Source organism: Anolis carolinensis, chromosome 3 (assembly GCF_035594765.1).
Source record: "Anolis carolinensis isolate JA03-04 chromosome 3, rAnoCar3.1.pri, whole genome shotgun sequence".
NCBI lineage: Eukaryota > Metazoa > Chordata > Lepidosauria > Squamata > Dactyloidae > Anolis > Anolis carolinensis.
In genome coordinates this window covers 90,610,492-90,625,767 of record NC_085843.1, presented here as the reverse complement: position 1 = coordinate 90,625,767, position 15,276 = coordinate 90,610,492, and the positions used below count along the sequence as shown (strand labels likewise).

Below are 15,276 nucleotides of genomic sequence, written 5' to 3'. Positions count from 1 at the left end.
GCCATTTTAGTAGTCAATGTTTTCAATATACTGTGATATTTTGGTGCTAAATTCGTAAATACAGTAATTACAACATAACATTATTGTGTATTGAACTACTTTTTCTGTCAAATTTGTTGTATGACATGAAGTTTTGGTGCTTAATTTGTAAAATCATAACCTAATTTAATGTTTAATAGGCTTTTCCTTAATCCCTCCTTATTATCCAATCCCTAATATCCAAGATATTCGCTTATCCAAGCTTCTGCCGGCCCGTTTAGCTTGGATACGAGAGACTCTACTGTACATGCGTTCCAATGTACCTCACATCACGTCTTTGCAACAACCATTGTAACACAAGAGGTAACAACATATATCTGCAACCTGAAGAAATACTTTGACCAATTGCGTTCTCTATAGTCTATACCACCTGATACAATAATCATTATGGAGACATGCAGTTGATAACTCTGTTCTGCACCATGGTTTTATAGACCCAAAGATGGTTGTTTCATAGCATGATACATAGTCAATTCATTTCAAGGTCAGTAATGAAGGAACACACACACACATTTATATCTGAATGTTCAATCAGTAAAGACAGAAAATCTTTATAGGTGTGAAAAATTTCACTGAGACCTTTACATGCTATCACCATGCTGACACAGATCAATACTTGCAGAGCAAATGAGAAAGCCGAGTCTCAATAGACGGCAATGCCATTGCCTAAGTACATATTACTGAATATGTCCCCATGTTGTTTGGAAGGGGTACTACTTATGAATTCAAGTATTCAATTAAGCTGTGCCTAGCTAAAAGAACACTAGCTGAAATGAATTAGAACTATGTTTGTATTTATTTTTTTTTACAAAAATTGAACATTCTTAACTAACATGGCAGAATTATGCTTTTTTCCTGACAAAGATTTGTTTGTTTTATACTTTGATCTTCCAGCAGGGAGTATTTCTGAGTATCAAAAAGATACACTGCATCTAAAATGAAGAAGGGGTTATTAAAATTCTTTTTGGAATTTTTCAAGCAAGACTGTTATAGAATCTTCAAAAGTCAAATCTGTTTCCATACCAAAAAATACAATCCCCTGAATGTGTAAGCTGTTAATCTTCTTTAAATATGAAGGGGAAATACACAAAGATCAACTCTCTCTAGGATAATGAGGGAATGATCCATTAATTGTTTTTACGTATTCATTTACAATAATAATAATAATAATAATTTTGTGAAACGAAATCCAGCATACCTATCTTGTTTGCTGTGTCATACAACGTCGTTGTGTCAATAATAATAATAACAACTTTATTTTTATACCCCGCCCCATCTCCCCGAAGGGACTTGGGGCGGCTTACATGGGGCCTGGCCCGATAAAACAAACAAATAACAGTAACAAAGCAATAAAACAATTATCCCAGTAAAAAAACATCAACATCAATAAAAACAATCATTAAGATCAACAAGCAGGATACAGTATTAAAAACAGGAGACTAAGTCGTAGATCCCAGGCAAAGTGCAGAGTGTTACGAAATGGGGAAAGGAAATTTCACAGTTGAATGGACAATAAAGTGCGGTATAAAATGGCAAGACAACAACAATGGGACTATTATGGAATGGACAGATAGATCAATCCAGCAACAATTAAACATCGAAGGCCTTTTGGAAGAGCCAGGTTTTTAAGCTCTTCCGGAAGGAGAGGAGGGTAGGGGCCTGCCTGATCTCTCTAGGTAGAGAGTTCCAAAGCTGGGGGGCCACGACGGAGAAGGCCCCCTCTCTCGTTCCCACCAACCGTGACTGTGAGGGTGGTGGGAACGAGAGAAGGGCCTCCCCCGACGAGCGAAGAGAACGTGTGGGTTCATAGAGGGAAGGTACTCTAAGGTAGGTGGGTCCCAAACCGTTTAGGGCTTTGTAGGTGATAACCTGCACCTTGAATTGGGCCCGGAAAATAAATGGCAGCCAGTGGAGCTCCTTAAACAGAGGCGTTGAACGCGCCCTGTAATTCGCTCCAGTTAAAAGCCTGGCTGCCGAACGTTGTACTAGTTGTAATTTCCGGGCCGTCTTCAAAGGCAGCCCCACGTAGAGCGCATTGCAATAGTCCATTCTAGAGGTAACTAAGGCATGGACCACCATGGTCAGATCAGACTTCTCGAGGTATGGTCGCAGCTGGCGCACAAGTTTTAATTGTGCAAAGGCCCTCCCGGCCACCCAAGAAGGACACTATTCGAATACATGACCAGTTCTAGCTTGCATGTTTAGATGGGTTGCATGCAACAACATTTAACTCAGATGACAAAGACTCATTGCAGCAGCTACTTTGTCTGTAAAGCAAGATGAAAGTGCTTTAAATAAGCATATAAGCTATATGGCACAAGAAGCTCAGCTTCCACCTTCATAAACCACTTGCCTGTCCAGTGGAATAAAGTTCATTTTATATAAAATAAGATAGGATGCTACAAAGTTTTTCTTTTTCAGGTACATTGAATTAATGTTTTGATGGGTTTTAACTGTATATTTTTCAATACTGTTTATATTTAATTCTGTTTTAATGTCTGCATATTTGTATATTTTAAGTTGTATGTGAATGCTTTTTATGTTAAGCTGCTTTGAGTCTCGTCGGGAGAGAAAAGTAGGGTATAAATATAAAAATAATAAATCAAATTCACATGTGTTTTTCATAGGTGTCAAACTACAGCAAACAAATATTCCTTTTCATTTTTAAATTCTTAGCAACATACAAGATGATTCAATCAACCCAAAGTTTTCAGAAAACAATCACGGTGGCCTTTGATTTTCAAATTGAGTGCAGCTGCACAGAGAATCATTCTATGTATAAATTAATTATAAAACAGACCTTCATACTTTTGGGTTATGTGCATTTCAACTCGTGAATCTGTAGATGGAAAGAGCCCCCCCCCCCCCAATTAAAAGCTTGGAGAATCAACAGAGCAAAGTATGGCTAGTTACCATCTCAATATTAGGAGATAAAATTACATTTCCAACTGTGAAATAAAAATATATAATTATATTATCTATATATATAAAAGAGTGATGGCATCACGGCGATTCACAAAACAACAAAAGTACAGGCCCCCCAACCTCAAAATTTGACAACACAACCCATCATCCACGCCTCAAGGTTGATACAACAAAAAGAAAAGAAAAATAAAGTCCTAATTAGAGGGAGAGCAATAATTTCTTTTATCCAATTGCTGCCAGTTTAGAGGGCTAATCTCTGTCAACTTGGTTGCCTAGCAACCAAGGGACAGCCAGGTTTCAGTTAGGGGACAGGCAGATTTAGGCCTCACTTAGGTCTCTTCCACAGATTATCTAATTTGCACTGGATTATATGGCAGTGTAGACTCAAGGCCCTTCCACACAGCTATATAACCCATTTATAATCTTATATTATCTGCTTTGCACTGGATTATCTTGACTCCACACTGCCATATAATCCACTTCAGTGTGCATTTTATACAGCTGTGAAGAAGGGGCCTCATATAATCCAGTTCTGAGCAGATAATATAAGATTATCAATATACAGTAGAGTCTCACTTATCCAACGTAAACAGGCCGGCAGGATAAGTGAATATGTTGGATAATAAGAAGGGATTCAGGAAAAGCCAATTAAACATCAAATTAGGTAATCGTTATACAAATTAAGCACCAAAGCATCATATTATACAACAAATTTGACAGAAAAAGTAGTTCCATGCGCAGTAATGCTATGTAGTATTTACAGTAGAGTCTCACTTATCCAACACTCGCTTACCCAACGTTCTGGATTATCCAACGCATTTTTGTAGTCAATGCTTTCAATATATCGTGATATTTTGGTGCTAAATTCATAAATACAGTAATTACTATATAGCATTACTGTGTACTGAACTACTTTTTCTGACAAATTTGTTGTCTAACATGATGTTTTGGTGCTTAATTTGTAAAATCATAACTTAATTTGATGTTTAATAGGGTTATCCTTAATTCCTCATTATCCAACATATTCGCTTATCCAACGTTCTGCCGGCCCGTTTATGTTGGATAAGTGAGACTCTACTGTACTGTATTTACAAATTTACCACTAAAATATCACAATGAATTTAAAACACTGACTACAAAAACATTGATTATGAAAAGGCAGACTGCGTTGGATAATCCAGAACATTGTATAAGCGAATGTTGGATAAGTGAGATTCTTCTTTAATATGAAATAATTACTGGGATAGAATAATGCAGAACAATATAATCTCTAAAACCAGGACAGTAAATAAACAGGGGAATTCCACACAGGAAACAATCAGGGCCAGCTAACACCTCCCAACAAAGTATTCCCATCATCAAAGTCTGGCAAATCCTGTTTTCTCAGGGCCACGGACAGTAGAAGCACATAAAATATCGCAAACAACACCACTCTGAAAACGAGAATTCCAGACAGGAAACAATCAGGGCCAGCTAACACCTCCCAACAAAAAATTCACTCAGGGAGGAAACAGCCAGGCTTTAAAGCTGCAATGCCATTACATCCTAATCATTTTTCCTAATTGCAGCATTCATACTTGCCTCCAACAAACAAACAAAAACCAATCAGAAATATTGTATATTCACAACCTTTAGGAAATAATATCCCCTGATGGCGCAGCGTGTTAAAGCGCTGAGCTGCTGAACTTCTGGACCGAAAGGCCACAGGTTTGAATTGGGGGAGCGGAGAGAGCCCCCACTGTTAGCCCCAGCTTCTGCCAACCCAGAAGTTCGAAAACATGCAAATGTGAGTGCATCAATAGGTACTGCTCCGGCGGGAAGGTAACGCCGCTCCATGTAGTCATCCCACATGACCTTGGAGGAGTCTACGGACAACGCCGGCTCTTCGGCTTAGAAATGGAGATGAGCACCAACCTCCAGAGTCAGACACGACTGGACTTAATGTCAGGAGAAAACCTTTACCCTTGACCTTAACTACCACCAATTCCTCAATACTTTATTTCCCATACCACCAGACTTCGCCACAGCAACGTGTGGCCGGGCACAGCTAGTCAGATATAAATAACTAAATCTTAATTTTAAACTCAAGATTAAGAACATTTAACCTCAAGTAAGTCTGCAATTAAGTCTCTTGGTATTTAGTACGTATCAAAATAAAGGACATAGATCAGCAAGCTGCATATTTTAGATCTTACTCAGAGAGTAAATTAATAAACTCTGGTTATTCCTAATATTATGTAATGTCTACTATCCTCTTTTGTGTTAATCCTAGTACAGTATTCTACACAACCCAAGCTGCAGGAACATAAAGATTTAAAAAAATCACTTGGTCATTTTGACCATTCTTTCTCTTTACTATTACCAAAGAGCAGAAATTAGAAAAATCTTAGGATATTCTTACTCACCATCAAGTTTCCTCATTCTTTAAGTGGCTGCCCCCTTCTTCTTAAAGATGATCACGAAGCCTGTATGTTCTATGTATCACATCTCTGAAGCAATCATCAGAAGTTAGCTTGCCATAAAACAAAGCACAGAAAGAAGTTATAACAATACTTCCAATGCTATAGTCCCCCCACCTTTGACTGAATCGCATTGGTGGTTGTTTGATATTATTACTAGTGATATTATTATTGTTGTTTAAATCTTTGTTTTAACTTGTTTTATTATCTTCTTGTGTTTTAAACTGTGTGTATTGTTAATGTATTTGTGTTGATACTTTTGTAACATTGTGAGCCGCCCCGAGTCCCCACGGGGAGATGGTGGCGGGGTATAAATAAAGTTTTATTATTATTATTATTAAATTTACTTGTGCAATGCATACAAGGCACAACATTTCACTGAGCCATAGAAGAGAACTAGCAAGTAATCTGGGGAGATGACCTAAGATACAACCCGGGGTGGGGTAGGGAGTTACCTTTGTTTGATAAAAAATCAATTAAGAGATCTCAGAATTTCAAGCCCACATTATTTTTGTGGCTCTAACCTCCTGCTTCAATTTCCCTAGACTCTACTAAAAACAGAACAACAGTAAATTGCCTTTCCTGGAAGCCTCCAGGAGTGACAATTAACCTTTTAGTTACATTATAGGACCACCGTGCACTATTTGACATTAAAACATGAAAAAAAGTTTTACAGAAACAGCCACATTTATTTCTTTGTGTTTCTTTAGTTCTTGCTATTCACAGACCATGCAGCCCCCAGGGAAGAAAAGTGAATCCCAGACACAATAATGTTGCCTTCCCTTGTGTAATGAAGGACATACCCTATTATTTACTGGACTTCTGGCATGCCCCAGGACAACAGTGAGCATCCTCCTCAATTTTCACATCAGAAATTGCAGCAGACATTGAAGTTCTATCATAATACATCATTTAATTTCAGCCTGCAATATATTACCAATACGACTTATCAGTTACAAGTGCAATCCCCAATTACAAAAAAACCCTTACGTTATGTGGTTCATTAGTTTAGTATTACGCAGAATTAATTTTACACATATTGATAGTGCCTCAAAGTGATGACCAAACCTAGTGTTCTTTGCACCTTTAACTGGTAGGGCAATCCATCTAGTTTTGATGGACTTTATATCTAATAAACAAATATATATTTCTCAGAGAAAGAAAGAAAGAGAGAGAGAGATACATTTTAATGAAATAATACACCTGCATTATCTGCTATAGAAATAGACAAAAATTAGCAAATCTGTTCTGCTGCCATGATGAGTCAGAGGATCTAGATATGGACTATGCCTGAAAGCATGCAAAATGATGCCAGGGTGAAGTTACCAGGCACGCTGGTGTACTGATGACTGTTCTCTTGCTGTTTGTCTTAATATCTAGAACGGGTGGCAAACTCATTGTCACCGAGGGCCACATTAGCCCTATGGTTGCCTTCAAAGAAATACAGAGGTTTTAATGCTCCCTTTTCTCCTGTCACAAAGAACTACAATAGGTGTTTACATGCACAGGTGTGTACAGGTTTACTTATGTAAACATACATTTTTGTTTACACAGGTAAACACAGGTTACACAAGAAACAAAATAAATTAAGAGATAATTACAAAACAGACTAGACTCCTTACTGACTTCTCCATGCTGCAATGATGGTCCATATTCCATTGTCCTTTTAATCTATGGTGAAATACTATCTCCTGTTGCAGCAAATGTACACTTACATCTTCAATTTTGCAAAAAGAGACTACAACACATTAGAACGACAAAACACCTATAGTTTAATCACCTGCAATTGTTTTAACAGTTTTGCCTCGCCAGAGTACATGTAATGTTATTGTATATCACAATAAAAACCATCTAAAATTTAGCAGGATGTTTCGGCACACTGGCAAGGTCTTGCTATCACTTCATATTTTCTATTTCCACAGCTGCCAAAACCAAAGCAGCAACATCATACTGCAGTCATCAGACAGGGAAGACATGCCAAAGAAAGCAGCAACTATTACACATCACTTACAAGAGTAACAAGGCAATAATTGTGCACTACCCACATCCCTGTTATACAAATACAGGAGCAGGTGTGGCATTTCTAAGCAACCCGAAAGCAACCGCCAAAACAGACAAAAAGTTCTACTGCACATGTAGGAGTAGAGAAAGGATCACACCCATCACACATTTTTAAAAGTTTCTCCCTATCTCCAATATAACAATTGAGTAGTGCAGAACACTTTATCTGCTTACAAAAAGGTATCCAATCAAAGAAATCAAACCAAAACAGGCTAAAACAATATGTCCACCCTTGCAAGTGAAAACAATGTTACTGTTAAGACATTTGATCCTTACCACTAAACCAGACAGTGGTTTAGTGGTGCCTCTCCATCTTTTTCTACCATCTTTATCTCATTTACAAAGTCATGGTACCTTCTCAAACCAAACTAACAGATCAGATAAATGTGGAGGGGAAAAAATGATTATTATTACATATAAAGCTATATACGGGTGAGTACAGTTTATGCCAAAAGTTATACACACACATAGACAGTGTGCCTCCAAAAATGCATACACCATTAACTGCTTACAACTCTAGATTATTATTTTAATTATTTTCAAAAAAAGGTATACAACTTTAACAGAATTAAAAATTCCAATAGTAGATAAGTGTTGTGAAATGACAAGATAAACTTTTATGTGAGGCTTGCAACTGAGTGCTTCAACAATGTAATGGGCAGCTTACATGAAATTGGGATTTGAAATGGCAGATAACTCTGATGAAACCATTACAGTAAAGTCTCATTTATCCAACATAAACGAGCCGGCAGAACTTTGGATAAGCAAATATATTGGATAATAAGGAGAGATTAAGAAAAAGCCTATTAAACATCAAAATAGGTTATGATTTTACAAATTAAGCACCAAAACATCATGTTATACAACAAATTTGACAGAAAAAGTAGTTCATTACACATTAATGCTATGTAGTAATTACTGTATTTATGAATTTAGCACCAAAATATCACAATGCATTGAAAACATTGACTACAAAAATGCGTTGGATAATCCAGAATGTTGGATAAGCGAGTGTTGGATAAGTGAGACTCTACTGTATTACAGTAGCTATTCTTCAATATAAACAAATTTATTTAACCTTTAAATAAGAACTATGTTGAGCATCTATTATTAGGAATTCCAAAATACTCCAACATTACCCATAGGGATGGCTGAAGACCTATCTACAATGACTACTGAAAGCAGTTCGAAGCTAACTTCAAACTGTGGCAGCCACTCAACAAACTACCATGAAAACGCGAAAGAAAACCCTTAATGCACATCAGTGCTCTGTAGTTTGTGCAATCACCATCCAGGTCTCAAACAGGTTCCAGGATTCCCTATGGATCTCCAGAGCAATATCATTTTCTTCAATACTGATTTGAAACTGCATTAAATGGTCAATGTAGATGTGCCCTTAGAGCAGTGGTTCCCAACCTTTGGGCCTCCAGGTGTTTTGGACTTCAGCTCCAAGAGTTCCTAACAACTGGTAAACTTGCTAGGATTTCTGGAAGTTGAAGTCCAAAACACCTGGAGGCATAATTTAATATAATTTAATAATGTAGTATAACTGATACATACACACACAATATATATCTTAGTACAAAACAGTATTACTGTACAGTATCCTGTGTAAGATACTGTACAGTACTGTATTCTAGTACTGAGTAGATCAATAGGTACCGCTCTGGTGGGAAGGTAATGGCGCTCCATGCAGTCATACCAGCTACATAACCTTGAAGGTGTCTATGGAGAACACCAGCTGTTCAGCTTAGAAATGGAGATGAGCACTAACCCCCAGAGTCAGACACGACTAGACTTAATGTCAGGGGAAACCCTTTACCTACCTTTACCTATTCTAGTACAGTTTATTATAGTACAGCATAATTTAGCACAGTGGTTCTCAACCTGTGAGTCCCTAGATGTTTTGGTCTACAACTCCCAGAAATCCTAACAGTTGGTAAACTTGTTGGGCTTTCTGGGAGTTGTAGGCGAAAACATCTGGGGACCCACAGGTTGAGAATCACTGATTGATATAACACTAATGGGTAATATACTACAACAGGTATGGGCAAACTCCAGCCCTCCATGTGTTAAGAATCCACCCCAAATTTTAGGCCCAATTTCTGTTGCCCAACGCCCCTCCTCTACACCCCTGCCCAACTATAATATAGTATTATAATATAATATAGTATTATATAGGGTAATTTACTCTGTTATAATATAATACAGTACAATTGATGTATTATTTCCGTGCATCGTTCACTGTTACCCGCTCACCCCTTCTATGCAACGTTTCCACAACAGTAGGCGCAGGCATGGGCAAAGTTGGGCCCTCCCTCCAGGTGTTTTGGACTTCCACCTCCCGCCTTTCCTAACAGTCTGGGGCCCTTTCCTTTTTCCCTTTCACCCGCTTAAGGAAAGGGCCTGAGGCTGTGAGAAATGGTGGGAGTTGGAAGTCAACAACACCTGGAGGGAGGGCCCAACTTTGCCCATGCCTGAGTAGGAGTTTCAGACGGACACGGAGGCAAACCCCAGACTCTGCCAGTCTCCTTTCACCTCCGAGCCCTGAGAGAGAAAGGCAAGCAAGCGACTCCGCGCAGCCCCTCCCCGCGGTTCGTGCGTGGCCCACAGCCCTTTCCCCGGGCGAGAGAGAGGAAGCCCCAGGGCCTCACCGCTCGAAGGGGGGCCTCTTCCCGGAAGACCATTTCGCGCCCTCCCGGAGGAAAAAGGGGCCCCTTCCCGTTGGCGTCCTAGGGCGGCGGGAAGGGGCGGGCGAGAGGCGGCCGGGGGAAGCCTTTCCGGGATGCAGGCTCCAGCGCCCGCCCCGTCTCCAGCCGCGCAGGGCGGCCTGGCCAAAGAGGCGGAAGCAAGCAGGCGGGGAGGGGAGGGGCCACGCGAGGCAGGCCCCGCCCCCTTTGCCCCTTCACAAAGCTGCCGCAGCGGGAGAAAGAAAGACAGGGATCGCTGAGGCGGCTTTGGAGGCGTCACTTCCGCTTTTTGGCTAACCCCCCCACTTCCGGAGCAGCAGGGATAGTGAAAGTATGTTGTTGAAGGCTTTCAAGGCCAGAATCACAGGGTTGTTGTGAGTTTTCCGGGCTGTGTGGCCATGTGCCAGAAGCATTCTCTCCTGACGTTTCGCCCGCATCTGTGGCAGGCGTCCGCAGAGGTTGTGAGGTATATTGGAAAAACTAAGCAAGCAAGGTTTATATATCTGTGGGAGAAAGAGCTCATGTCTGTTGGAGGCCAGTGTGAATGTTGTAATTAATCACTTTGATTAGCATTAATGGCTTTGCCAGCTTCAAGACCTGGCTGATTCCTGCTGGGGGAATCCTTTTTTGGGAGGAGTTAGCTGCCCCTGATTGTTTCTTGTCTGGAATTTCTCTGTTTTCAGAGTGTTGTTTCTTATTTACTGTTCTGATTTTAGAGGTTTTTTATACTGGTAGCCATATTTTGGACACTGTATATTATTTGAGAACGCAGAAATGCTGGACCACTCTTAACAACTACCATGTCAGACTACACAGAGAAGCCATTGAAATCCCCATGCATGTGGACAATTTCAACAGAAAGGAGGAAACCATGAAAATGAACAAAATTTGGCTACCAGTAATAAACTCTAAAATTCCATAGTGAAAGTACATAGGCAGCCAGCCAGCCAAGGGGGCAAAGTACAAGCGGAGCATCTCTTACTGTCCTGAAGATTCTTGAATTGGACACGTGAATAATAATAATAATCTATAATCTATACACATAATAAAAGTTAAGAACTGTGTGTATGTGGCTCAGATAGCCTCTGGTCTCCACAAACAGCTTTAACCCATAGAGCTCAGGAGCCAACAAAGCACTCCGTCCAAGGCCATTGCAGGTTACAGCAATAAACCCAGTGCTCCTCTCTTTCCATTGGGATGGAATTTGCATGAACCCGCCCACTGCCTTTCTATGGCACACAGCAAACAGGAATTGATCAGCAACTGAACATACTGGAGAGGCTTGGAGAGAATTCACCATGATTTATAGGAGTTGTAGGGATGTATAGTTCACCTGCAATCTGAGAGCACTCTGAGCTCCACCAACAATGGACCTGAAACTAACTTCGCACAGAGAACCCCCATGACCAACAAAAAATACTGGAGGTCTTTGGAGGGATTTATAGGAGTTGTAGTTTATCTATATCCAGGTACACTTTGAACCCAAACAACGATGAATCTGGACCAAACTTGGCATATATAATCCCAACAAGACAAAACGGTTTGGGACCCACCTACCTTAGAGACCGCATCTCCCCCTATGAACCTGCACGTTCTCTTCGCTCGTCGGGGGAGGCCCTTCTCTCGCTCCCACCACCCTCGCAGTCACGGTTGGTGGGGACGAGAGAGAGGGCCTTCTTCGTCGTGGCCACCCGGCTTTGGAACTCGCTCCCTAGAGAGATCAGGCAGGCCCCTACCCTCCTCTCCTTCCGGAGGAGCTTAAAAACCTGGCTCTTCCAAAAGGCCTTTGACGTTTAATTGTTGTTGGATTGATCTATCTGCCCATTCTATAATAGCCCCATTCTTGATGTGTTGCCATTGTTATACTGCATTTTAATGTCCATTTCAACTGTGAAATTACCTTTCTCCATTTCGGCACATTCTGCACTTTGCCCGGGATCTATGAATTAGTCTCCAGTTTTTAACATTGTATGCTTCATGTTGATTTTAGTGATTGTTTTTTTACTGATGTTGATGTTTTTATTGGGATAATTGTGTTATTGCTTTGTTATTGATATTTGATTGTTGTATCGGGCAAGGCCCCATGTAAGCCGCCCCGAGTCCCTTCGGGGAGATGGGGTGGGGTATAAAAATTAAGTTGTTGTTGTTATTATTATTATTATTATTATTATATATACCCGATATGCCCAAATTTGAATACTCGTGGGTTTTGAGGGGAATTGGCCTGGACATTTTGGAGTTGTAGGTATTGGGATTTATAGTTCACCTGCAATCAATGAGCACTCTGAAATCCACCACAGATGGAAATGGACCACAGTTGGCACACAGAGCCCCCGTGACCAGCAAAAAATACTGGATGTCTTTGGGGAAAATTCAGCCTGACTTGGGGAGTTGTAGTCTGCTATATCCAGAGTGCATTGAGATCCCAAACACCAATGGATCTGGACCAAACTTGGCATACATACCTGATGTGATGGCTCTGGAACTCTCTCCCTAAGGAAATCAGGTTAGCTCCTTCCCTGCCCATTTTCCGTCGGGAATTGAAAACATGGTTGTTCCAGAGTGCGTTTGAATGAATAGGCCCAATGCAGCTGTCATTAGAATACTTCTTCTGTTTTAAAAGTGTATGGCACTTTATCACTGTTACTTATTTCCATGATACAGCACTTTATGAAACCTGTCCCCGCTGGTTTGCTTGGATTTTAATGTATTGTCCATTATTTTATTTTGTGTATCGTTGGAATGTTTTAAGTTTTTGTCAAATATGTTGTGTTGTTGTTTTGGGCTTGTCCCTGTTGTGAGCCGCCCCTAGTCCCTTCGGGGAGATGGGGCGGAATATAAAAATAAAGTTTATTTTATTATGACACAGCAAACAAGATAGATATGCTGGATTTCATATCACAAAATCACAAGTCGAACACTTCCCAAGTGTCTAGGACTGTGTGATGTATTTTCGGATGATGCGCGCAGATCCCAGCAGGGTGGCCTTTTGCAGCTGGCAGATCGTAATTTTGTCAATGTCTATTGTTTCCAAATGCTGGCTGAGATCTTTTGGCATGGCACCCAATGTGCCCATCACCACTGGGACCACCTGCACTGGTTTCTGCCAGAGTCTTTGAAGTTCAATCTTGAGGTCCTGATAGCGGCTGAGTTTTTCCTGTTGTTTTTCGTCAATGCGACTGTCACCTGGGATGGCAACATCAATGATCCAAACCTTTTTCTTTTCCACAACTGTGATGTCTGGTGTGTTGTGTTCCAGAACTTTGTCAGTCTGGATTCGGAAGTCCCACAGTATCTTTGCATGCTCATTTTCCAATACTTTTGCAGGTTTGTGATCCCACCAGTTCTTTGCTGCTGGCAGGTGGTACTTGAGGCATAAGTTCCAATGAATCATTTGGGCCACATAGTTGTGCCTCTGTTTGTAGTCTGTCTGTGCAATTTTCTTACAGCAGCTGAGGATATGATCAATGGTTTCGTTGGTTTCCTTGCACAGTCTGCACTTTGGGTCATCAGCTGATTTTTCGATCTTGGCCTTGATTGCATTTGTTCTGATGGCTTGCTCCTGGGCTGCAAGGATCAGGCCTTCTGTCTCCTTCTTCAGGGTCCCATTCGTGAGCCAGAGCCAGGTCTTCTCCTTATCAGCTTTTCCTTCAATTTTGTCAAGGAACTTTCCATGCAATGTTTTGTTGTGCCAGCTGTCAGCTCTAGTTTGTAGTGTGGCTTTCTTGTACTGGTTTTTTGTCTGCTGTGCTTTGAGGAGTTTCTGATTTTTGACTTCAATCAAAGCAGGTTCTTCACTTTGCTTTACATATTCTGCCAGGGCATGTTCTTCTTCTTTGACTGCTTGTTTTACTTGTAAGAGTCCTCTTCCCCCTGATCTTCTAGGCAGATACAGCCGGTCAACATCACTGCGAGGGTGCAGTGAATGATGAATGGTCATGAGTTTTCTTGTTTTTCTGTCCAAATTGTCCAGTTCCATCTGTGTCCAGTTTATGATGCCAGCAGTATATCTTATGATAGGTATGGCCCAGGTGTTTATGGCCTTGATGGTGTTGCCTCCATTGAGCTTGCTTTTGAGAATATTTCTGACCCTTTGTGTGTATTCTTTGCTGACCACAGTTTTCACATGTTCATGCTTGATGTTGTTCAGCTGTAGTATGCCCAGATATTTATAGGCCTCTGGCTGGTGAAACTTTATTGTTTGGCCATTAGGCATATTTATGCCCTCACTTTCAATGATTTTTCCCTTCTTCAATGCCACTGTCGAACATTTGTCCAAGCCAAACTCCATGCTGATATCAGTGCTAAAGATTCGGACAGTGTTAGTCAGAGACTGGATTTCAGTTTCCATTTTTTCATACAGCTTCAGATCATCCATGTATATCAGATGTGAAATTTTGTGAGAATTCTTAGATGTTTGATAGCCGCGATTTGTTTTTTGTAAGATTGTTGACAGAGGGATCATGGCAATAATGAAAAGCAGAGGGGACAATGAGTCTCCCTGGAAAATTCCTCTCCTGATGTTGACAAGTCCATAGCTTTCATTTCCAACAAACAGTTCAGTTTTCCAGTGCTCCATCATGTTTTCAATGAAGGTGCCAACGTTTTTACTAATCCCGATGGCGTCCAGGCACTTGATGATCCAGCTGTGTGGGAGTGAGTCAAAGGCCTTTTTGTAGTCAATCCACATCATGTGAAGATTAGCTTTTCGGCTTTTACAGTTCTCCAGAATCATTTTGTCAATTAATAACTGGTCTTTTGTGCCCCTGCTTTTCCGTTTGTTGCCTTTCTGTTCATCTGGCAAGATGTTTTTCTTCTTCAAGATAGTCTTGAATTCTGTCAGCTATGATGCCAGTCAGTAGTTTAAACATAGTGGGCAGACACGTTATTGGCCTGTAGTTTCCTGGTGCTGCTCCTTTTGCTGGATCCTTTTGTATCAGGTATGTTCTTCCAGTTGTTAGCCATTCACTGATACTTCCTTTCTGCATGATCTCATTGAATTGTTGGGCCATTTTTCATGTAAACTAATCAGATGTTTGAGCCAAAATCCATGAAGTTGATCACTACCAGGCGATGTCCAGTTCTTGACTTTTTGCACTCGT

At 40.6% G+C, this 15,276-nt stretch overlaps 1 protein-coding gene across 9 annotated transcripts in view; it reads right to left on the bottom strand.

Moving 5' to 3' along the window:
- Positions 1 to 10,363, bottom strand: part of tab3 (TGF-beta activated kinase 1 (MAP3K7) binding protein 3) — a 113,512-nt gene extending 103,149 nt beyond the window's left edge. For 4 of the 9 annotated variants that reach the window (XR_010004955.1, XM_062977187.1, XM_062977182.1 and 1 more), the window contains exons 1-2: positions 10,139 to 10,359; positions 5,370 to 5,476 (exon numbers count right to left, since the gene is read on the bottom strand). The gene's annotated coding sequence lies outside the window, so the exon portion shown is untranslated. Of the gene's footprint in view, positions 1 to 5,369; positions 5,477 to 6,226; positions 6,347 to 10,138 lie in introns of all 9 variants that reach the window. The other 5 variants (XM_062977183.1, XM_062977184.1, XM_062977188.1 and 2 more) reach the window with 5 other exon arrangements.
- Between the last annotated feature and the right edge of the window lie 4,913 nt (positions 10,364 to 15,276).